The sequence below is a fragment of the Vulpes lagopus genome, chromosome 4 (assembly GCF_018345385.1).
Source record: "Vulpes lagopus strain Blue_001 chromosome 4, ASM1834538v1, whole genome shotgun sequence".
NCBI lineage: Eukaryota > Metazoa > Chordata > Mammalia > Carnivora > Canidae > Vulpes > Vulpes lagopus.
The window spans coordinates 91,151,757-91,163,927 of record NC_054827.1 but is presented as its reverse complement, the minus strand read 5'-3'; the positions used below and the strand labels follow the sequence as shown (position 1 = coordinate 91,163,927).

General features: G+C 39.3%; 1 protein-coding gene and 1 pseudogene across 5 annotated transcripts in view; both read right to left on the bottom strand.

Annotated features, from left to right (window-relative positions):
* Positions 1 to 12,171, bottom strand: part of ANKRD31 (ankyrin repeat domain 31) — a 133,992-nt gene that overhangs the window by 68,153 nt on the left and 53,668 nt on the right. The gene's annotated exons all lie outside the window — the stretch shown is intronic.
* Positions 2,516 to 3,912, bottom strand: LOC121489422 (annotated as a pseudogene).

Genomic DNA, 12,171 nt, shown 5'->3' with positions numbered 1-12,171 from the left:
CTTCCTTATGTTAGAAACAAGTAGGATAGAGAATAAAATTCTTTTTTGAAAGTTTTTTTTTTTTGAAAGTTTTTATTCAAATTCAAGTTAGTTAACACACAGGTAATAATAGTTTTAGTATAAAATACGTGATTCATTGCTTCCATACGTCACCCAGTGATCGTCAAAACAAAAGCACTCCTTCAACCCCATCACCTATTTCACCCATCCCCTTGTCCACACCCCTTCTGGTAATCATCATTTTGTTCTCTATAGCTAAGAGTCTGTTTCTTGGTTCCTCCCCCCTGTTTTTCCCCCTTGTTCGTTTGTTTAGTTTCTTAAATTCCACATGTGAGTGAAATCATAAAGTATTCATCTTTCTCTGACTCATTTTGCTTATCATAGTACTCAGAATAAAATTCTTTCGAGTACTTGAAAAGACAGTATCTTGACTATACTCTGCTAGTGAAATATGCATAAAACAGAAAGAACTACAAGGGATGCCCCAGTGGCTCAGTGGTTGAGCATCTGCCTTTGGCTCAGAGCGTGATCTTGGAGTCCCCGGGGATCAAGTCCCACATCGGGTGCCCCACAGGGAGCCTGCCTCTTCCTCTTCCTCTGCCTCTCTCTCTGTGTCTCTCATGAATAAATAAAATCTTTAAAAGAAAAAAAAAGGGAACTACAAAAAATTTCATTAGTAGTTTTATTGTTAATAATAATAATAGTGTTAATATTAATTATATTATTGCTAATAGTAATATTTTAAGTATATTATACAATAAAGAAGTAAATTAATGTAGTAAAAACAAATGTTGAGCCTTAGAGAAAAAGAGATGAATATGGAATCAAAATTAATACAAATCTACAATATTAAATTTAAAATAGAAATATCAGTATGAACTCATTATTTTTCTTCATATATCCTCTAACTTGAAAAATATGTATTTTACTGAAAATGCCTAAAAGCAATGGTTTCCAATACCAACGAGCACATCTAGCACCCAGACTGTGGTCTCTAAATAGATTATCCATTTGCAAAAAACGTAAGAAGAAACAAGCTATACAACACCACAAAAATAAAAATTAGCCAAATCCAGAGTTTAAGAAATTCTTCAAGACAAAGACCCAGATTCTAGAAGACATAAGAAAACATAAAAAAGAGGAAGGACTGTTATAGGTTAAAATATATTTAAGAGCCACAATGAACCTTGATTGATACTGATTCAAACAAAAACTTGCTATAAAAACACATCTTTTAGGGGTGCTTGGGGTTAACTCAGTCAGTTAAGTGTCTGCCTTTGGCTCAGGTCATGATCCCAGAGTCCTGGAATCAACCTCTATATCAGGTTCCTGAGGAGGGAGCCTGCTTCTCCCTCCGCCCTTGCTCCTGCTTGTGCTCTCTCGCTCTCTCTCAAAGAAATCAGTAAAATCTTTAATAATAATAATAACATATTTTTTAGATAACCTGGGAAATCTGAATATGGACTGGTATTGTATGGTATTAAGAAACTGCCAATATTTATTAAGTGAGATGATATTGTGGGTGTTAAAAAAAAAAGCACTTATCTGTTAGAGATGTAGGCTCAGGTAAATACTCATAAATATGAGTAAAATGCTATGATGTATGAGATTTCTTTAAAATTCTCACAACAAAACACTGTTAGTGTCTAGACCCCTCCTCCATGAAGTGCGCCCTGACCTTCCATTCACTACTCCTCTAGAGAAAAATGACCTCTCCCTTCTTTTAGGTATATATTTTATCACCTTGCCCAACATATATTATTATTGTTATTTCTTATATATCTGTCTCTCCTGTAGGCTAAGGTTTCTGAGGGTGGGGCTATGTTTTTCTTTTAAAATTAATTATTTTTGAATAGGATATTAATGAATATAGTTCAAAATACAGAAGGCTCATTAAAATATATGAGAAATATTTTCCCCTCCTCTACCCCTGTCCTCCAGTCATCCAATTTTTTCCTAAGTCCTGGCTATAGTTTCTTCTGAATTTTTCCACAGTCAATCTAGTCCAACAGGTATATACATATGTATACTCATTTTTTTCTTATGCTAGTGGTCATATATTATATACATTCCTCTATGTCTCACACCTGAACAACAGAGCTTAGAGATTGTACCATATCTGTATAAAATCAACTTCGTTATTTTTAGAAGCTGAGTAATACTCTACTAGTCAATGTACTATTGAATAGTACATTCAATAAAGAATGTACTGTACTTTACTTAACCAGTATCCTACTGACAGATGTTTAAGTTGCTTCCAAGCTTCTACTACATATATGTCTTAATCATCTTTATATTCCCAGTGCCTCAGTGTCTAGCTTAGAGTAAATATTCAATAAATATTATTTAATAAAAGAATGCATGTAATCAAGGAAGATGTGGGGAGTAGGCTTTACACAGCACTACACTAAAAGGAGCCTACATTTTCATGTTAATATCTGGAATGATAAAAAGGATGTGAATTTCTGTAAATTTTATATACCTCCAAATTAAATATATATATATTCTTTTTTTTTTATAACAAAGCATTCTAGGAGAGAAAAACATAACACCATAAAGGGACAATATTAGCCAGATCCTTTAAAAATTATTAAGACTTGGCAATTCTGCTTTTCAAACTATTTTATTATGACAATTTAACGCTAGATGGGGAACTTGAAAATAAAATAAATATAATAAAATCTATAATTCATATATAAGCCAGTATAACAAGAAAACAAATTTATGTCTAGATCTTCACGTATTGTTCAGCAAAGAAAATATTGAGTACACAGCTTTCTTTTAGGAAAGAAGTTTTGTAAGGGAGTTGCCAAAAGGACTATATTATTTATCTCTGGAAGTTTTGTGTCAAATAATAACCCATGTAGTATGAGAGTGACTCAGAATCAAGGAGCATGAGAAAGGGGACTGGAAGAAGGGAAAAGGCAAGGGCTAGAGGCCCTCTTTCCTGGAAATCTGAGTTGATGATTCCAAGGGAGTGGATACATTACTTTGGAAGTCCCTGACTTAGGCAATGGATGGATAGTCTTGCTTCAGCAAATATCCACACTTACCATTTCCCTCTATAGTCTTAATATTATGAATTCTGAAGCCTACTTTACATATTTTCTAACTTTAAATGTCTTTTCTCACCAAAAGGCAGTAAATAAATGACTTTTGCTGAGTATCCCCCCCCCTTTTTTTAAAGGTTTATTTATTTGAGAGAGGGAGAATGAGCACAAGTGGGAGGCATTGAGGGAGAGGGAATAAGTCTTAAGCAGACTCTGCACTGGGCGCCCAAGTGGGGTTTGATCCCATGACCTTGAGAGCAAGACCTGAACTGAAACCAAAAATTGGATGGCCAACCAACTGTGCCATTCAGGCACCCCTCCTTCTTATTTTAAACCTACGTTTAGGTTTTATATTAGCTCTGTGTTACTACCTAACAAATTACCCCCAAACAAAGTGGCTAAAAGAATAATAAATATTTATAATCCCACAGTTTCTGTGGGTCAGGAATTTGGGAGAAGCACAGGCAGGTGCTTTTGTATCAGGTTCTATCTCTGTCTTCTTTATTCTTTATTCATTTTTTTTTTTTTGCTAGAATAGTCTAGATGAGATTACTGTCATTCAAATATTTTACAGAATCAGGAATGCAGCAACTGGGTCTAGGTAGGATAAAAAAAGTAAAAAAACTGCAGGTTTGTATATGTTGGTCTATTTACATCTGTAACAGGCTTTCCTCCACAGGAGGCACAGCAGCTGTACTTGTCTGATGCTTCCTTACAGATACAGTCCTGGGCACACTTGGTACTGTCCATGGGGCAGGAGAAGCAGTAGCTCTTCTTGAAGGAGATACATTTGCACTCTGCATCTGCAGGAGACAGAGCATCTGCAGGAGCCCCTGGTGGAGGAGGAGCCATTGGGGTCCATTTCAAGCTAAGGTGAGGATGGAGGTCCCAAGCGAGTGATACTGGGAGACACTGCTGTGGGCTGGAGGTGTAGAGGTTAGTTTCTTATGTGGATGTAGTCAAGAGGATGGCTGGAGATACAATTATGTAAAAGCCTGACTGGGGCTGGAAGGTGTTTCCTAAGATGCTTTGGTCACACAGCTATGGGACGGAGACCTTGGTTCATTGCCATGTAGACCTGTCCATTGAGCACTGTGGCATCCTCCATATACACCTGGCTTTCCTCATATAATGAACCAAAAGCAAGAGAAGAGAGAGAACAAGGAAGAAGCTATGATACTTAAAATCCAGCTTCAGAAGTCGTGTACTGTCACCTCTGCCATGTTCTATTTGTTGGAAGCAAGTCACTGACAGTTCAGCCTACAATCTTGGGGAAGAGAATCAGGCTCTACCTTTTGAAAGGAGGAGTATTAAAAAATTTGTGGACATATGTTAAAGCTACCACAGGTTCTTAAATAGAACAAGCAGAGCCATTTCAGTAAGTGACTGACATCACAATCCCCATTTCTTTGGCTTATCAAATAGTAGACTCCTTAAGAAAATATACTTTTACTTTAAGTTTGCTTATGGATTTTCACCTTTAATCATACTATTGAATCAAATGCTTTCTTCCCTCTAAAATCAGCTGAGCTGACTTCCTTATGTTAGAAACAAGTAGGATAGAGAATAAAATTCTTTTTTGAAAGTTTTTTTTTTTTGAAAGTTTTTATTCAAATTCAAGTTAGTTAACACACAGGTAATAATAGTTTTAGTATAAAATACGTGATTCATTGCTTCCATACGTCACCCAGTGATCGTCAAAACAAAAGCACTCCTTCAACCCCATCACCTATTTCACCCATCCCCTTGTCCACACCCCTTCTGGTAATCATCATTTTGTTCTCTATAGCTAAGAGTCTGTTTCTTGGTTCCTCCCCCCTGTTTTTCCCCCTTGTTCGTTTGTTTAGTTTCTTAAATTCCACATGTGAGTGAAATCATAAAGTATTCATCTTTCTCTGACTCATTTTGCTTATCATAGTACTCAGAATAAAATTCTTTCGAGTACTTGAAAAGACAGTATCTTGACTATACTCTGCTAGTGAAATATGCATAAAACAGAAAGAACTACAAGGGATGCCCCAGTGGCTCAGTGGTTGAGCATCTGCCTTTGGCTCAGAGCGTGATCTTGGAGTCCCCGGGGATCAAGTCCCACATCGGGTGCCCCACAGGGAGCCTGCCTCTTCCTCTTCCTCTGCCTCTCTCTCTGTGTCTCTCATGAATAAATAAAATCTTTAAAAGAAAAAAAAAGGGAACTACAAAAAATTTCATTAGTAGTTTTATTGTTAATAATAATAATAGTGTTAATATTAATTATATTATTGCTAATAGTAATATTTTAAGTATATTATACAATAAAGAAGTAAATTAATGTAGTAAAAACAAATGTTGAGCCTTAGAGAAAAAGAGATGAATATGGAATCAAAATTAATACAAATCTACAATATTAAATTTAAAATAGAAATATCAGTATGAACTCATTATTTTTCTTCATATATCCTCTAACTTGAAAAATATGTATTTTACTGAAAATGCCTAAAAGCAATGGTTTCCAATACCAACGAGCACATCTAGCACCCAGACTGTGGTCTCTAAATAGATTATCCATTTGCAAAAAACGTAAGAAGAAACAAGCTATACAACACCACAAAAATAAAAATTAGCCAAATCCAGAGTTTAAGAAATTCTTCAAGACAAAGACCCAGATTCTAGAAGACATAAGAAAACATAAAAAAGAGGAAGGACTGTTATAGGTTAAAATATATTTAAGAGCCACAATGAACCTTGATTGATACTGATTCAAACAAAAACTTGCTATAAAAACACATCTTTTAGGGGTGCTTGGGGTTAACTCAGTCAGTTAAGTGTCTGCCTTTGGCTCAGGTCATGATCCCAGAGTCCTGGAATCAACCTCTATATCAGGTTCCTGAGGAGGGAGCCTGCTTCTCCCTCCGCCCTTGCTCCTGCTTGTGCTCTCTCGCTCTCTCTCAAAGAAATCAGTAAAATCTTTAATAATAATAATAACATATTTTTTAGATAACCTGGGAAATCTGAATATGGACTGGGTATTGTATGGTATTAAGAAACTGCCAATATTTATTAAGTGAGATGATATTGTGGGTGTTAAAAAAAAAAGCACTTATCTGTTAGAGATGTAGGCTCAGGTAAATACTCATAAATATGAGTAAAATGCTATGATGTATGAGATTTCTTTAAAATTCTCACAACAAAACACAGTTGTGTTCCAGCCTGTTGAAGGACTCCAGGATCACGCCCTGATCCGAAGGCAGATACTCAACCACTGAGCCACCCAGGCATCCCAGTTTGGCTCTTTATAGTATAACAGAATATATAATCAAACTAGATAATAGAGTTCACTCGATACACATAAAATGCATAATCACTATGTCTGAGGGATATTTTTTCAGTATATGTGAACCCTAGTAACACTGTCAACCAATCTCCAATTCAACATCTCATACTCATACACCACAGAACACTTCATCAAATAAAAGCTTTGTTAAAACCACAAATCCCACCGGACGTGGGATTCTATCCCCGGTCTCCAGGATCGTGCCGTGGGCCAAAGGCAGGCGCTAAACCGCTGCGCCACCCAGGGATCCCATCTTTTTAACAGTTTCATTGAGATATAAGTCACATGCCATACAACTGACCCATTTAAAAAATATAATTCAATGTTCTTTGGTATATTGAGAGAGTTGTGTAACTATAATCATAATCTGATTTTGAAATATTTTAATCCCCCTAAAAGAAACCCTTTAACCATGACCTGTTACTCTCTATTCCCCACTCTCTACCTTCCCTTCTTATTCTTATTTCTGTCTCTAAAGATTTAGACTACTGCAAATATTAATGGCTTTTCACTTTTTAAAAAATAGGGTATTATCTTTTAGTATCTCTCATCTTTTAGTATAAAAGTCAATTCCTTAAGAAAGCATATATTCAAGTTCCTCCAACTCTGAAATATTTAAGAAGCTCACACTCCAGGTGCTGAATCCAGCATCAGGCTCCCAGGGCTTACCTGTCTGACATCTTTAGTCTTGTGCCAACTAAGCCATAGGAGCAATACAATACTCAGAGTCTAAATCTTTCTTCTGATCATCTTTGCATTACATAAGAGATTCCCCCAAGGTTAGCCTAGATCCTCATCTGACACTCCTAACATCCCTACTCCATCATCCAGTCTTGCCCTACTTTGATTCTTAAGACTTTGGTTCGTAAGTCAGTCCAGAACCGACCTGGAGTTTTGGAAATCTCTCTTGGGCTAGGTTAAGCAACTTTTTTGGGCCCCCACTGTTAAACAGAGGGGGAAGAGAACAAAGAAGACAGTGACTTCACCTCACTGGGTTTCAGCTTTTAATTCTCATGGCCAGTCTCTAGGCCTCCACCTCTGTCTTGTCAGTCAGTCATGATACACCACAGTGCCAGAATCACATGAGTCATAGGAACATACAGTTTGGCAAGAGGGGGTGAGATAAGTAGTGTGGAAATTATGGAGTCAGAGGCATGTGTCTTTGGTCTCTTATGTCACTGAGGGAGTAAGAGAACGCTACCTATCTGCAAAGGGCAGACAGGAGATAACCAGTTCTAGCCTGGGAAGCAGAAATTGCCTAAAGCCAAGTTACAGATAGGACAAAAGAAGAACTGAGAAAGAAAAGAATACAAAGTAAAGTGCTCAGAGAAAAGACTCCTGACTAGGATAGGTCAGCCCTGGGCCGTGAGGAGAGGGAGAAGTGCTTTGGCATGAGGTTTCTCTCTAATGGAGGCCAGCTTTAAAGAGGGGTAAAGGACAGAGAGGGCTCACACCATCACTGGTTCAAACCTGCATTCTTCTGGCCATTAAATTAGGCCCCAAGCAGAACTCTCTCCCCATAGAGCTCTTTTCAATGTGCGACCACCTACTAGCAAGTGATACATAATCAAAAAAGGAAAAAGAGCTTAAACTTTCCTGAAGAACTGTTTCAGATTAGGAAGGGATAGCTCCATCTGTTATGCCTGTGGTTCCCAGTAGGATTCTCCTGCCCTTCTTGTTAGACATTTCTTCTGAAGTATGTAGAACATAACTTCTTGAGCCGAGCTGATTAGCTCCCTTTCCTACCCTAGGAGTTTGAACCCAGAGACAACTTCCAATATCTAAAACAAGTAACAAGGTATTTTCAGCAAATGTTTCAGTCCTGTAGTGTGGTGCCTAAATGAGAAAAATGTCTGGGAAGCTCAGAGCTTAAGTGACTTCTGAAATAAACTGTGTGTGCTGAAATCAATCACCTTAATTAAAATTACTATTACTGCACCTACTATGAACCGACTTGTATGGAACTGCAGTATTTTGATACCTTAACCACTGCAGTATTTTGATACCTTAACCACTGGCACATCTATGCTAATATATCCTGACTGATCATTAGACCAAGAGACCCTGAAAGTGACATTAGTGTCCATAAAGCTGGACGCCTCCTACCAGGACTGGATGTCACTGTGTAACACTACAAGCAGGAAACTTTCTGGTAAAACCTATAAAGCACCACACTGAAAAAATCTTGAAGAAGTGTAAGTTAAAAAAAAAATACTATGTATAATTAAAACATGATCTGTACTTATTAAAGGTAACAGGTAAAATGGCATCTATGGGGAGGAGGGGCAAGATGGCGGAAGAGTAAGGTCCCCAAATCACCTGTAACCACCAAATTACCTAGATAACCTTCAAATCATCCTGAAAATCTATGAATTCGGCCTGAGATTTAAAGAGAGAACAGCTGAAACGCTACAGTGAGAAGAGTTTGTGCTTCTATCAAGGTAGGAAGACGGGGAAAAAGAAATAAAACAATAAAACAAATAAAAACAAAAGGCACCCAAGGGGGAGGGGCCCGGCGAGGAGCCGGACTAAGGCCGGGGCGAGTGTCCCCAGGACAGGTGTCCCCAGGACAGGAGAGCCCCGGCCCGGAGAAGCAGGAGCTGCACCAACCTTCCCGGGCGGAAAGGCTCTTGCAGGGAGTTACAGCAGGACCCCAGAGGGCGGGGATGCCCAAAGACTCCCTGGGACACTAACAGACACCTGCAGTGGGCGCAGGAGAGTGCGCGGAGCTCCCTAAGGGCTGCAGCGTGCACACATTGACCCGGGAGCAGCTCGGAGGGGCTCGGGGCAGCGGCTCTGCGGAGGGGGCTGCGCGTCCGGGAGCACGAATCCAATAGCACAGACCGGGAGCACAGGTCGCCGGGACACAGCCCAGGATCCGGCCTTCCCCCGGGACAGGCAGAGGCTGGGAGGTCCCAGGACAGCAAGGACACTCCTGCCTGGAGCTGAGCAGATCACCGGCCCCGCCCCGGAGCCTCCAGGCCCCTGCAGAGGGAGAACTGCAGAGTTACTGCGGGGGCTGAATCCAGGTTTCCAGAGATGCCGCAGCCACTGGGGTTGTTCCTCCAGGGGCCTCACGGGGTAAACAACCCCCACTGAGCCCGGCACCAGGCAGGGGGCAGAGGAGCTCCCCCAACTGCTAACGCCTGAAAATCAGGAAAACAGGCCCTCCCCCAGAAGACCAGCGAGACGGACAAGTTCCGGGGGAAGTCAAGGGACTTAGTATACAGAAACAGAAGATACTCCCCCATGTGGTTGTTTTTTTGCTTTTCAATTTCTGATTGCTTCCCCCACCCTTTTTTTTCACCTTTCTTTCTTTTTCTTTCTCTTTTTCTTCTCTTTTTTCCTTTTTTTCTTCCTTTTTTCTTTTTTCTTTTTCTCTTTTCTTTCCTTCTCTCTCTCTCTCTCTTTTTCTACTTTTCCCAATACAACTTGTTTTTGGCCACTCTGCACTGAGCAAAATGACTAGAAGGAAAACCTCACCTCAAAAGAAAGAATCAGAAACAGTCCTCTCTCCCACAGAGTTACAAAATCTGGATTACAATTCAATGTCAGAAAGCCAATTCAGAAGTACTATTATACAGCTACTGGTGGCTCTAGAAAAAAAGCATAAAGGACTCAAGAGACTTCATGACTGCAGAATTTAGATCCAATCAGGCAGAAATTAAAAATCAATTGAATGAGATTTAATCCAAACTAGAAGTCCTAATGACGAGGCTTAACGAGGTGGAAGAACGAGTGAGTGACATAGAAGACAAGTTGAAGGCAAAGAGGGAAACTGAGGAAAAAGAGACAGACAATTAAAAGACCATGAAGACAGATTAAGGGAAATAAACGACAGGCTGAGGAAGAAAAACCTATGTTTAATTGGGGTTCCCGAGGGCGCCGAAGGGACAGAGGGCCAGAATATGTATCTGAACAAATCCTAGCTGAAAACTGTCCTAATCTGGGAAGGGAAACAGGCATTCAGATCCAGGAAATAGAGAGATCCCCCCGTAAAATCAATAAAAACTGTTCAACACCTCAATATTTAATAGTGAAGCTTGCAAATTCCAAAGATAAAGAGAAGATCCTTAAAGCAGCAAGAGACATGAAATCATCGACTTTGATGGGGAGGAATATTAGGGTAACAGCAGACCTCTCCACAGAGACCTGGCAGGCCAGAAAGGGCTGGCAGGATAGATTCAGGGTCCTAAATGAGAAGAACATGCAACCAAGAATACTTTATCCAGCAAGGCTCTCATTCAAACGCGAAGAAGAGATAAAGAGCTTCCAAGACAGGCAGGAACTGAAAGAATATGTGACCTCCAAACCAGCTCTGCAAGAAATTTTAAGGGGGACTCTTAAAATTCCCCTTTAAGAAGAAGTTCAGTGGAACAATCCACAAAAACAAGGACTGAATAGATATCATGATGACACTAAACTCATATCTGTCAATAGTAACCCTGAACGTGAACGGGCTTAATGACTGCATCAAAAGACGCAGGGTTTCAGACTGGTTAAGAAAGCAGGACCCATCTATTTGCTGTCTATAAGAGACTCATTTTAGACAGAAGGACGCCTACAACCTGAAAATAAAAGGTTGGGGAACCATTTACCATTCAAATGGTCCTCAAAAGAAAGCAAGGGTAGCCATCCTTATATCAGATAAACTAAAATTTACCCCGAAGACTGTAGTGAGAGATGAACAGGGACACTATATCATACTTAAAGGATCTATCCCACAAGAGGACTTAAAATCCTCAATATATATGCCCCGAATGTGGGAGCTGCCAAATATTTAAACCAGTTAATAACCAAAGTGAAGAAATACTTAGATAATAATACACTGATACTTGGTGACTTCAATCTAGCTCTTTCTACCCTCAATAGGTCTTCTAAGCACAACATCTCCAAAGAAACGAGAGCTTTAAATGATACACTGGACCAGATGGATTTCACAGATATCTACAGAACTTTACATCCAAACTCAACTGAATACACATTCCTCTCAAGTGCACATGGAACTTTCTCCAGAATAGACCACACACTGGGTCACAAATCGGGTCTGAACCGATACAGAAAGAGCGGGATAGTCCCCTGCATATTCTCAGACCATAATGCCTTGAAATTAGAACTAAATCACAACAAGAAGTTTGGAAGGACCTCAAACACATGGAGGTTAAGGACCATCCTGCTAAAAGATGAAAGGGTCAACCAGGAAATTAAGGAAGAATTAAAAAGATTCGTGGAAACTAATGAGAATGAAGATACAACCGCTCAAAATCTTTGGGATGCAGCAAAAGCAGTCCTAGGGGGGAAATACGTTGCAATACAAGCATCCATTCAAAAACTGGAAAGAACTCAAATACAAAAGCTAACCTCACATATAAAGGAGCTAGAGAAAAAAAAGCAGATGGACCCTACACCCAGCTGAAGAAGAGAGTTAATTAAACTTCAAGCAGAACTCAATGAAATCGAGACCAGAAGAACTGTGGAAGAGATCAACAGAACCAGGAGTTGGTTCTTTGAAAGAATTAATAAGATAGATAAACCATTATCAGCCTTATTAAAAAGAAAAGAGAGAAGACTCAAATAAATAAAATCATGAATGAGAAAGGAGAGATCACTACCAACACCAAGGAAATACAAAGGATTTTAAAAACATATTATGAACAGCTATACGCCAATAAATTAGGCAATCTAGAAGAAATGGACGCATTCCTGGAAAGCCACAAACTACCAAAACTGGAACAGGAAGAAATAGAAAACCTGAACAGGCCAATAACCAGAGAAGAAATTAAAGCAGTCATCAAAAACCTCCCAAGACAC